The sequence below is a fragment of the Schistocerca cancellata genome, chromosome 5, assembly GCF_023864275.1.
Source record: "Schistocerca cancellata isolate TAMUIC-IGC-003103 chromosome 5, iqSchCanc2.1, whole genome shotgun sequence".
NCBI classification, from domain to species: domain Eukaryota; kingdom Metazoa; phylum Arthropoda; class Insecta; order Orthoptera; family Acrididae; genus Schistocerca; species Schistocerca cancellata.
Genome location: NC_064630.1, coordinates 454,647,891 through 454,660,656, shown reverse-complemented (window position 1 = coordinate 454,660,656; position 12,766 = coordinate 454,647,891).

Below are 12,766 nucleotides of genomic sequence, written 5' to 3'. Positions count from 1 at the left end.
CTTCTGCCGTCACAGGTAGAGTCGCTTGGTAGATCAACTCAGTCGTTGTTATTCAGAAACGTGCTTGCGAAACCCACCAACGATTTTGATCGTCCCACCTGTATTGCGAAAAGGCCGTTACTACGGAAACGAATGTTCTTCGTTCGACAACCGACGTGCATTGTTGTCTCGATTTTCGAACGAGATTACGGGCTTTCCACAGAAATGATTAGTTTTATGTACCTGTGGTGTATTATACTACTAGGGTTCTTCACGGCATATACCAGTCTTAAGGAATTGGAAAACGTGACTGTTGACGGATACAATACACATATGAGACATTGTGTGTCTCCTTGCCTAAGAGAGCTTCGAACTCCCACAATCATGACCATTTTAGTATGGAATGCCTATTCTATCATGAACATTTTATAAACTGGAATACGGAAACACGTATATTTTCCTTCCGAATGTTAATGCCATTGACTGTTTAGTCCTTTGTACTGAAAGGAATAATATTTAAATTCCGCAACAATAATACGCTGCCTAGTATTCATGGTATGTGGGAAAAACTGAAATAAAAAGTAATTTACAACTTATAGACTGCAATAACTTTGAAACTATTCTAGTTTTTACAATGTGGTTTTCAACATGTGATGAGAAATATAAAGCCTTTTTTATCCTCCAGGAAACGGGTTTTTGACGCTAAACTGAACTTGAAAATCTGATAAAATGAGCGCGCGACAGGAGAAAGCTCAGTGTATGGTCTGGTCCATATAAAAGACGTCCGATACGAAAGAGCAACGAAACTCAGAAACATGGTATGGAAGGCTACAATCGTCCCGACCAACCGTCGGGACTTAGCATATGTCATGTGTGGAAAGAGGCAGAAAAGGAGCAGGCGTCGCCCATACATTTCAGATGCCAGCGTGTAAAATGTATGGCACGTGTTTGCTAAGAGTCCGTCAAAATCGGTGCGTACAGCGGCTAGAGAAGTGGAAATGAGACAATCGACAGAACCCAATGTCTTGCGTATAGGTTACGGCTATATCCCTACAAGGTGTAACTGCTTCAGGCATTGAAGCTGACAGACAAACGTTAGCGCGAACATTTTGCATAGGCGATGCTAGGCAAGACTGGCGCATAACATTTCATGTATCCGGCAAACTGAATCGTCGTAACGCTCGTAAATAGGGTTCACAACATCCTCATGCTACACATGAAATGGAAAGAGACAGTCCCAATGTCAATGTCTGGTGCGGACTGATGCACAATTGCATCATTGGTCCATTGTTTTTGATCGAGTATTCTGTCAAAAGGTGGTGCTTACCGTGACATGTTCCAAGAGTTAGCTGTGCCACAACTGCAACACCTGCAACTGGATGTCACATTCCAGCGGGATGGGACACCACTCCACTAGTCCCCAAATGCCCGTCAATTCCTAGATGAAAGATTTCCGGATAGAAGAATTGAACGAGCTGATCCAATTCGATGGCCACCACGATCCCCTGGCCTAACAGCACTAGACTCCTTCCTGTTGCCGGCTGCTGTGACCGAGCGGTTCTAGGAGCTTCAGTCCGGAACCGCGCTGCTGCTACGGTCGCAGGTTCGAATCCTGCCTCGGGCATGGATGTGTGTGATGTCATTAGTTAGTTAGGTTTAATTAGTTCTAAGTCTAGGAGACTGATGACCTCAGATGTTAAGTCCCATAGTGCTTAGAGCCATTTGAATCTTCCTGTGGGATTTTGTAAAGGATCTGGGTGTACCAAACCAGTGTTAGATACATACAGGACTTGAAGCACACATTCACAATGAATTACAACATGTCACCTAGAAGAGAAATGGAATTCCAACTAAACGTGATCCGTTCCACTAAGGGTGCACACAGTGGTGGATATGAATGATGAAACAAAACTATATGAGCTATCTTATCACATGTTGAGAACCATTTGTTACTATCTACTACAGCTTTAAAGGTACTAAAGCCTTAATCTGTAAAGACAATTTATGGACACTCTGAACATTTTAAGTCACATATAGACGCTGCTGCTGTAGAAACGATTATATACCATTAATACATTGCAATTTAATGAAGCGCATGAATGGCAAAAACGCTATTGCAAGCGGTACATGGGAAGATTATCGCATCATTCACGATTGTCCAGCTCCATTGTGAAAGGCTACTCATATAAGGCTAATATTAATTGAATAAGAAGTCGTTCGGGCACTTCGTCAAATCGCTATGTTAAATTACATATAATTTTCGAAGTTAGTGGTGTTTGATCGTTGCTACAGTAGCTTTCGAATGACCGAAGAGCAACTTATTCCTGGAAAACAAACATGCTATGTCCTCATTGTATTATCATATTGTCACGGTTGCTTATTCAAGTTCGAAAACGCAAATAATGTAGCCCTTTTAAAATCTGACGCTGGTGGGTTTGTAGCTCTACAGAGGTCGTGTGACCCTCCTCCGGTGTCTAAGCCACGGCTATCAAGCGTATATGTCCCAGTCGGTTGTCCTGAATGACCGCATAGTGTCAGAAGTGTGCCAGGAAAGTGTGAGAGAACCGCTCCTATTCTTTATATATGTGGCGCATTCACTAATAAACCTGTGAATTTTATTTTTGAAAGCAGGTTGGTTTTATCCGGGATTTCAATACACGATTTTATTCCTCACTCTTTTGGACACAAAATCCTGTTTCTGAACACAAAATCCGTTGATTACGACGGCCTTACGCCACCTTACTGGGAGAGCCAGTACGCCCATACCGCTGTACAATTCTACTGGTCTACTTCGGAGCCAACGTTATACTCCACCAATAATCTCCCCACCATCCCGTACTGCTTCACACGGGGTACATCCTTCATTGGGCCAAACACATGGAAGTCAGAAGGTGCGAGATGCGAAATGGACGGTGAATAAGGAAGAACCGTCCAATGAAGTTATATGAGCTTCTCTAGAGTGCTCATACTTGTGTGAGGCCTTGCGTTATCCGTGAGGGAGGACACAAAACAGAATAACCCCTTCTGAGTCTAACGTTCTTTAAAAAAGAATAATGCTTTTTAATTTTGCGTTCTGACTGTAGGACCGCACGGGATTAGCCGAGCGGTCTGGGGCGCTGCAGTCATGGACTGTGCCGCTGGTCCCGGCGGAGGTTCGAGTCATCGCTCGGGCATGGGTGTATGAGTTTGTCCTTAGCATAATTTGGGTTAAGTAGTGTGTAAGCTTAGGGACTGATGACCTTAGCAGTTACGTCCCATAGGATTTCACACACATTTGAACAACATCTGCCTGTAGGTTGTCATGATTATACGTATCTGGTTTGAAAGAGATAAGCGTAATGGTGATAAGGGGGTGGTCCATAGATAGTGACCCGGCCAAATATCTCACGAAATAAGCGTCAAACGAAAAAACCACAAAGAGCAACACTTGTCTAGCTTGAAGAGGGAAACCAGATGGCGCTATGGTTGGCCCGCTAGATGGCGCTGCCACAGGCCAAACGGATATCAAATGCGTTTTTTAAAAAATATGAACCCCATTTTTATTACATATTCGTATACTACGTAAAGAAATATGAATGTTTTAGTTGGACCACTTTTTTCGCTTTGTGATAGATGGCGCTGTAATAGTAACAAACGTATAAGTGCGTGGTATCACATAACATTCCGCCAGTGCGGACGGTATTTGCTTCGTGATACATTACCCGTGTTAAAATGGACCGTTTACCAATTGCGGAAAAGGTAGGTCTCATGCTGATGTATGGCTATTGTGATCAAAATGCTCAACGGGTGTGTGCTATGTATGTTGCTCGGTATCCTGGACGACATCATCCAAGTGTCCGGACCGTTCGCCGGATAGTTACGTTATTTAAGCAAACGTTGGATCAAGAAAATTAAATAAGCGTATTTAGCTGACTTTATTTAAAGTTTCGCCAAGTATATAATACCAATGTTGTTGAAAATAAACATGCATGCACCCAGTAACGCACTCAGTCGAAAAACACGGGCACGTCCAACCCACGCAACTCGCGTAATATTGTAAACAAACCAGCTCACTTACATAAGGTGGCTATATACGTGACGTACAGAAACCAGATGGCAGTTATAAGAGTCGAGGGCCATGAAAGGGATGCAGTGGTTGGGAAGAGAATGAGACAGGTTTGTAGCCTATCCCCGATGTTAATCAGTCTGTATATTGAGCAGGCAGTAAAGGAAACAAAAGAAAAAGTGTCTCATTTCCTAATCTAATTCCCTCAGCATCACCCGACTTAATTCGACCACATTCCATTATCCTCGTTTTGCTTTTGTTGATGTGCATCTTACATCCTCCATTCCGTTCAACTGATATTCCAGGTCCTTTGCTGCCTCTGACAGAATTACAATGTCATCGGCGAACCCCAAAGTTTTTATTTCCTCTCCATAGATTTTAATTCCTACTCCGAATTTTTCTTTTGTTTCCATTACTGCCTGCTCAATATACAGATAGAAAAACATCGTGGATAGGCTACAACCTAGTCTCACTCTTTTCCCAACCACTGCTTCCCTCTGATGCCCATTGACTCTTATAACTACCATCTGTTTTCTGTACGCTACGTATATAGCCACCTTATGTAATGAAGCTGGTTTGTTTACAATATTACGCGAGATGTTTGAGTTGGGCGTGCCCGTGTTCGTCGACTGAGTGCTTTACTGGGTGCATCCATGTTTATTTTCGACATTAGTATTATATACTTGAAGAAACTTCAAATAAAGGCAGGTAAATAGGCTTATTTAATTTTCTTGATCCTACGTTTGGCATGCTAAGGTAAAGGTACAGGGTGAGTATTTGAAAGCAGCATTATTGATTTTTAATTGGAGAGTTACCTCAGATACCCGCATGTTGAGTTAATCGCTCTTGAATAACTCACTTCAGTTCATTCACATGTTTACAGCTTCCCGTCACTTGGATCATATTTTGAAGTACCCATGTGGAAGCAATGCTCTCTCGCAGTTGCGAAGAGGCGCCAATCTCAGAGCAGGTGGCCACCGACTCGGCTTTTGTGATCGCGCTACCCCTGTACTGCGTCTCCCCACCACAGAGCTCCGTTCCTCATGTTGTTACAGGACTAATTGGCAGTGCCAAAGCAAAACACCTCCACGGAAGTAAAAGTTTCCAATTAACGTTGGCTCTCTAGTCGCTAAGCGCTGTGAGCGTTAAGTAAACAATGGGGGCGCAGGCCGGCCTTCCCCTCCCCCTCGTCAGACACTGGCTATTACCGATATTCGACAATCTCTCTAGTTACTCAGAAATAATCGTTACGTTGCTCAAGCTTCAGCGGAGCTTACGAACGTTTGCTCAAGATCTTAAGAAGCAGATTAATTTTAGTCTTAGAATGCGCGCTGCCTCTTCGCGCGCAACAAATAAGGATGACTAGGGGGAGATAATCTGTGTGAATCTTTCACGCTATGTGACATAAGATAATACAAGATTTTGTCGTAAAATATCAAGTATCGTAACAATAGTATGTAGCAGAGCGTTATGTAGAAAACTGTGATTTTTGTGTGTTTAATCGATCATATGTGCGGAAACTGGCTCTGACATAGAGCGTGTCGACAAAATTACTTGTAACATACATGTTCACTGTCGAAACATAGCTGCATACTCACCATTAACACAAATGGTTGTTTTATCTTCAACCGGCCGAGGTGGCAGTGCGGTTCTAGGCGCTCTAATCCGTAACCGCGCGACTGCTACGGTCGCAGGTTCGAATCCTGCCTTGGGCATGGATGTGTGTGATGCCCTTAGTTTAGTTATGTTTAAGTAGTTCCAAGTTCTAGGGGACTGATGACCTCAGATGTTAAGTCCCATAGTGCACAGAGCAATTTTTTTTTTTTTTTGCTTTATCTTCCAGTGCAAGAAATATAAGCGTAATCCACACAGGCAACATCTGTTCAGAAATACATCTATGGAATAGAGGGTATTGTCGAGTAGAGATGATTTCAGTTTATTTTTAAATCAGCACCTTTAATTCATAAATAAGGTTGTGAAGCATACTTATAATTGTATACTTTGCTCCCATCTATCCAAGAGTGAGATTACATTGTGGACTTCAAAGGCTATTTTTATTCCTTGTGTTACATTTCTGAATGTTGCTAATTTTCGTAACACATTTCATAACAGAGTAAAAGTATTGTGAGTAGTTGTTATTAAGCTTATTTTTTAACAGCATCCCAAATGAAGATAAATTTATAAACATTAACTGCAATTCTTATCTCCACTATTTCTGGATGAGGTATCGAATATATTGCTTCCCCCTACTTATACCTCCCGAGGAGATCACGAAAGTAAAATTAGAGATATTCGAGCGCGCACGGAGGCTTTCCAGCAGTCGTTCTCCCAGAAACATACGCGACTCGAACAGGAAAGGGAGGTAATGACAGTGGCACGTAAAGTGCCCTCCGCCATACACCGTTGGGTGGCTTGCGGAGTATAAATGTAGATGTAGTTGTATTTTTACAGGTGTGGTATGTTGCACTTGTTCTGACTTCGCCTAATGTTTCTACCTATTGCCCTTTCCGCATGATTCTAACTCCATATAACATTTTCAGTGGTTGATTTAAGATATGCGCAGAGATTATTTATCAACTTTCAGTCCCATTTCAATGCCATCCTATAGACAAAATAAGTAACTTTCAAACAGTCGATGACAAACACGTATAGAAATTTTGACTAACGGGCAACTGGTAGTAAAGAAAGTCACTTCCACACTCTAAAGATTAAGAAGCACCCCGTCAGTCCCAAAGGTCATTTTTGTACCTATTTAGTCACATCTTGTTCTCTATAAGTGCTGTTGTTGTGGTCTTCAGTCCAGAGACTGGTTTGATGTAGCTCTCCATGCTACTCTATCCTGTGCAAGCTTCTTAATCTCCCAGTACGTACTGCAACTTACATCCTTCTGAATCTGCTTAGTGTATTCATCTCTTGGTCTCCCTTTACGATTTCTACCCTCCACGCTGCCCTCCAATACTAAACTGGTGGTCCCTTGATGCCTCAGAACACGATTACCAACCGATTCCTTCTTCTAGTCAAGTTGTGCCACAAATTTCTCTTCTCCCCAATTCTATTCAGTACCTCCTCATTAGTTATGTGATCTATGCAACTAATCTTCAGCATTCTTGTGTAGCACCACATTTCGAAAGCTTCTATTCTCTTCTTATCTAAACTGTTTATCGTCCACGTTTCACTTCCATACATCTTCCATACATGGCTACACTCCATACAAACACTTTCAGAAATGACTTCTTGAATCTTAAATCTATACTCGACGTTAACAAATTTCTTTTTCTCAGAAACGCTTTCCTTGCCACTGCCAGTCTATTTTATATCCTCTCTACTTTGACCATCATCAGTTATTTTGCTGCCCAAATAGCAAAACTCATCTACTACTTTAAGTGTCTAATTTCCTAATCTAAATCCCTCAGCGTCACCCGATTTAATTCGACTACATTCCATTACGCTCGTCTTGCTTTTGTTGATGTTCATCTTATATCCTCCATTCAAGACACTGTCCATTACGTTCAACCGCTCTTCCAAGTTCTTTGCTGTCTCTGACAGAATTACAATGTCATCGGCAAACCTCAAAGTTTTTATTTCTTCTCCATGGATTTTAATTCCTACTCCGACTTTTTCTTTTGTTTCCTTTACCGCTTGCTCAATGTATAGATCGATTAACATCGGGGATAGGCTACAACCCTGTCTCACTCCCATCGCAACCACTGCTTCCTTTCAAGCCCCTCAACTCTCATAACAGCCATCTGGTCTCTGTACAAATTTTAAATAGCCTTTCGCTCGCTGTAATTGATCCCTGCCACCGGCAGAATTTGAAAGAGAGTATTCCAGTCAACATAGTCAAAACCATTCTCTAAGTCTACAAATGCTAGAAACATAGGTTTGACTTTCCTTAATCTACCTTGTAAGATAAGTCGCAGGGTCAGTATTGCCTCACGTGTTCAAACATCTCTACGGAATCCAAACTGATCTTCCCCGAGGTCGCTTGTACCAGATTTTCCATTCGTCTGTAAAGAATTCGTGTTAATATTTTGTAGCGGTGACTTATTAAACTGATAGTTCGGTGATTGTCACATCTTTCAACACCAGCTTTCTTTGGGATTGGAATTATTATGTTATACTTAAGTCTGAGGTTATTTCGCCTGTCTCATACATCTTGCTCACTAGATGGTAGAGTTTTGTGAGGGCTGGCTCTCCTGTGCCTATAAATGTGCAGATAGATAATGTTTCCTCCCACCTAATGTTTACCGTGAGCCGGTGTCAGTATGTACGTAGCTGCAACGTACCCTTACAGAACGGTGAATGACTAGCGAGAACTCACTGCTTCACTTTGTACCGATGCCGAAAAATTAACAAATACAATGATTTACATGTTGTTACCATGTTCGACGTTATTATAGTGTGGTATGACTGATATGCATCGGGATACGTGTAGAAATTTACATTATTTGTGGTGACAGGCCGACTACACTCCTGGAAATTGAAATAAGAACACCGTGAATTCATTGTCCCAGGAAGGGGAAACTTTATTGACACATTCCTGGGTTCAGATACATCACATGATCACACTGACAGAACCACAGGCACATAGACACAGGCAACAGAGCATGCACAATGTCGGCACTAGTACAGTGTATATCCACCTTTCGCAGCAATACAGGCTGCTATTCTCCCATGGAGACGATCGTAGAGATGCTGGATGTAGTCCTGTGGAACGGCTTGCCATGCCATTTCCACCTGGCGCCTCAGTTGGACCAGCGTTCGTGCTGGACGTGCAGTCCGTGTGAGACGACGCTTCATCCAGTCCCAAACATGCTCAATAGGGGACAGATCCGGAGACCTTGCTGGCCAGGGTAGTTGACTTACACCTTCTAGAGCACGTTGGGTGGCACGGGATACATGCGGACGTGCATTGTCCTGTTGGAACAGCAAGTTCCCTTGCCGGTCTAGGAATGGTAGAACGATGGGTTCGATGACGGTTTGGATGTACCGTGCACTATTCAGTGTCCCCTCGACGATCACCAGTGGTGTACGGCCAGTGTAGGAGATCGCTCCCCACACCATGATGCCGGCTGTTGGCCCTGTGTGCCTCGGTCGTATGCAGTCCTGATTGTGGCGCTCACCTGCACGGCGCCAAACACGCATACGACCATCACTGGCACCAAGGCAGAAGCGACTCTCATCGCTGAAGACGACACGTCTCCATTCGTCCCTCCATTCACGCCTGTCGCGACACCACTGGAGGCGGGCTGCACGATGTTGGGGCGTGAGCGGAAGACGGCCTAACGGTGTGCGGGACCGTAGCCCAGCTTCATGGAGACGGTTGCGAATGGTCCTCGCCGATACCCCAGGAGCAACAGTGTCCCTAATTTGCTGGGAAGGGGTGGTGCGGTCCCCTACGGCACTGCGTAGGATCCTACGGTCTTGGCGCGCATCCGTGCGTCGCTGCGGTCCGGTCCCAGGTCGACGGGCACGTACACCTTCCGCCGACCACTGGCGACAACATCGATGTACTGTGGAGACCTCACGCCCCACGTGTTGAGCAATTCGGCGGTACGTCCACCCGGCCTCCCGCATGCCCACTATACGCCCTCGCTCAAAGTCCGTCAACTGCATATACGGTTCACGTCCACGCTGTCGCGGCATGCTACCAGTGTTAAAGATTGCGATGGAGCTCCGTATGCCACGGCAAACTGGCTGACACTGACGGCGGCGGTGCACAAATGCTGCGCAGCTAGCGCCATTCGACGGCCAACACCGCGGTTCCTGGTGTGTCCGCTGTGCCGTGCGTGTGATCATTGCTTGTACAGCCCTCTCGCAGTGTCCGGAGCAAGTATGGTGGGTCTGACACACCGGTGTCAATGTGTTCTTTTTTTCCATTTCCAGGAGTGTATTTGCATCCAATATCATGTATTACGTCATTTAATATGATGCCTGGTGCAATGCAGATTGGTACCACTGTCAGTACCATTATCAGTAAATCGTTATACGCAAGAAACTAAACAAGTTGAAAACTAATTTCCCACTAGTTGCACCATTACTCCCGTCTCAGAAAATACATCTTTCTGAATTGTCATGGACTTTGTATGAAATTAAACCTGAACTATTACTGAGTGTGTTCCAACGGAGAGCTTCTGGGCCGTACAATATGTGTATCTCTTTCTAATAATCACTAGTGCCATTTACGCACTCGTAATAACGTACCGAGTGCATGTAAAGCGCAGTAAATGGCATTATAAGAAAGTTTACTTGAAATATTCTTCTAACAAACGTCACGAAATAAAATTTTATGTTGCTCGAATATGTCGCTTTACCGTCTCTGAAGAATTTATTGTAATATTTGTAAGCGCTGTAGAGCTATTCATTTATTTCAATATCCAGTAGGCCGCTACCACTTACAGTTACGCCCGCAGAAGATGTGTTAGTAACTCTGAACCAAAAACGTAATTATTTCGGGAAAGGGATGAGATATATAACAATTTAAAAAAAATGTTTCCATAATTTTGAAGGATGGTAGCAGCGGAAGTACGTTTGAAAACAAGAAAATAAAACAGGATCCGTATACAGGTTGTTACATAAAGGTACGGCCAAACTTTCAGGAAACATTCCTCACACACAAATAAAGAAAAGATGTCATGTGGACATGTATCCGGAAACGCTTAATTTCCATGTTAGAGCTCATTTTAGTGTCGTCAGTATGTACTGTACTTCCTCGATTCACCGCCAGTTGGCCCAATTGAAGGAAGGTAATGTTGACTTCGGTGCTTGTGTTGACATGCGACTCATTGCTCTACAGTACTAGCATCAAGCACATCAGCACGTAGCATCAACAGGTTAGTGTTCATCACGAACGTGGTTTTGCAGTCAGTGCAATGTTTACAAATGCGGAGTTGGCAGATGCCCATTTGATGTATGGATTAGCACGGGGGCAATAGCCGTGGCGCGGTACGTTTGTATCGAGACAGATCTCCAGAACGAAGGTGTCCCGACAGAAGACGTTCGAAGCAATTGATCGGCGTCTCAGGGAGCACGGAATATTCCAGCCTATGACTCGCGACTGGGGAAGACCTAGAACGACGAGGACACTTGCAATGGACGAGGCAATTCTTCGTGCAGTTGACGATAACCCTAATGTCAGCGTCAGAGAAGTTGCTGCTGTACAAGAACGTTGACCACGTATGGAGGGTGCTACGGGAGAAACAGTTGTTTCCGTATCATATAAAGCGTGTGCAGGCACTATCAGCAGCTGATTGGCCTCCACGGGTACACTTCTGCAAATGGTTCATCCAACAATGTGTCAATCCTTATATCAGTGCAAATGTTCTCTCTACGGATGAGGCTTCATTCCAACGTGATCAAATTGTAAATTTTCGCAATCAACATGTGTGGGCTGACGAGAATCGCAAGCGATTGTGCAGTCACGTCATCAACACAGATTTTCTGTGAACGTTTGGGCAGGCATTGTTGGTGATGTCTTGATTGGGCCACATGTTCTTCCACCTACGCGCAATGGAGCACGTTATCATGATTTCATACGGGATACTGTACCTGCGCTGCTAGAACATGTGCCTTTACAAGTACGACACAACATGTGGTTCATGCACGATGGAGCTCCTGCACATTTCAGTCGAAGTGTTCGTACGCTTCTCAACAACAGATTCGGTGACCGATGGGTTGGTAGAGGCGGGCCAACTCCATGGCCTCCACGCTCTCCTGACCTCAACCCTCTTGACTTTCATTTATGGGGGGAATTTGAAAGCATTTGTCTACGCAACCCCGGTACCAAATGTAGAGACTCTTCGTGCTTGTATTGTGGACGGCTGTGATACAATACGCCATTCTCCAGGGCTGCATCAGCGCATCAGGAATTCCATGCGACGGAGAGTGGGTGCATGTATCCTCGCTAACGGAGGACATTTTGAACATTTCCTGTGACAAAGTGTTTGAAGTCACGCTGGTACGTTCTGTTGCTATGTGTTTCCATTCCATGATTATAGTGATTTGATGAGAAGTAATAAAATGAGCTCTAAAATGGAAAGTAAGCGTTACCGGACATATGTCCACGTAACATATTTTCTTTCTTCGTGTGTGAGGAATGTTTCCTGAAAGTTTGGCCGTAACTTTCTGTAAAACCCTGTATATGAAAAGAATGACTCGAGAAATGTTAAGATGCTACCAGCTACGCACCAGTCATCGTGAAAATCCCTCGCTGAGTCATATCGCGACATAAATCATCACTTTCATTTTTCTGATGTCATTGATTATTAAAGTTTCATTTTCAATGCTCACTTGCCTGAAGTGTTCCCCTTATATAGACTACCAGTAACTGATGTTAGTTGAACTTTCATTCGTACCACGTCTGGTCAGTTCCGGCTCTTTTATACGGAAAAACACGTAGTGATGTAAAAAAAGTTAAGCTCTATATTCGTATTATTCAGCACGGATATTCTTCTATTACATGTTGCATTTCTAGAGCCTGCTGACAAATATCACTCTTTAAAGGCTGCATGTATAGTGTTATATCGAGAGCAGTCGAACATGCAGCACTCATTAATCGAGATCTCCGGATCAAATAAAATTATCATAATGTATAGGACATCATTCACATTTAATGCGTACGGATGTAACACAGTGTCACTCACATTCAATATTTAAATCTTAATTTATGTGCTTAAACATGTAAGTCATTGTTAATAACAGCAACGAGAGCCAATATTTCATATATGAGGCAACTTTTTTAGA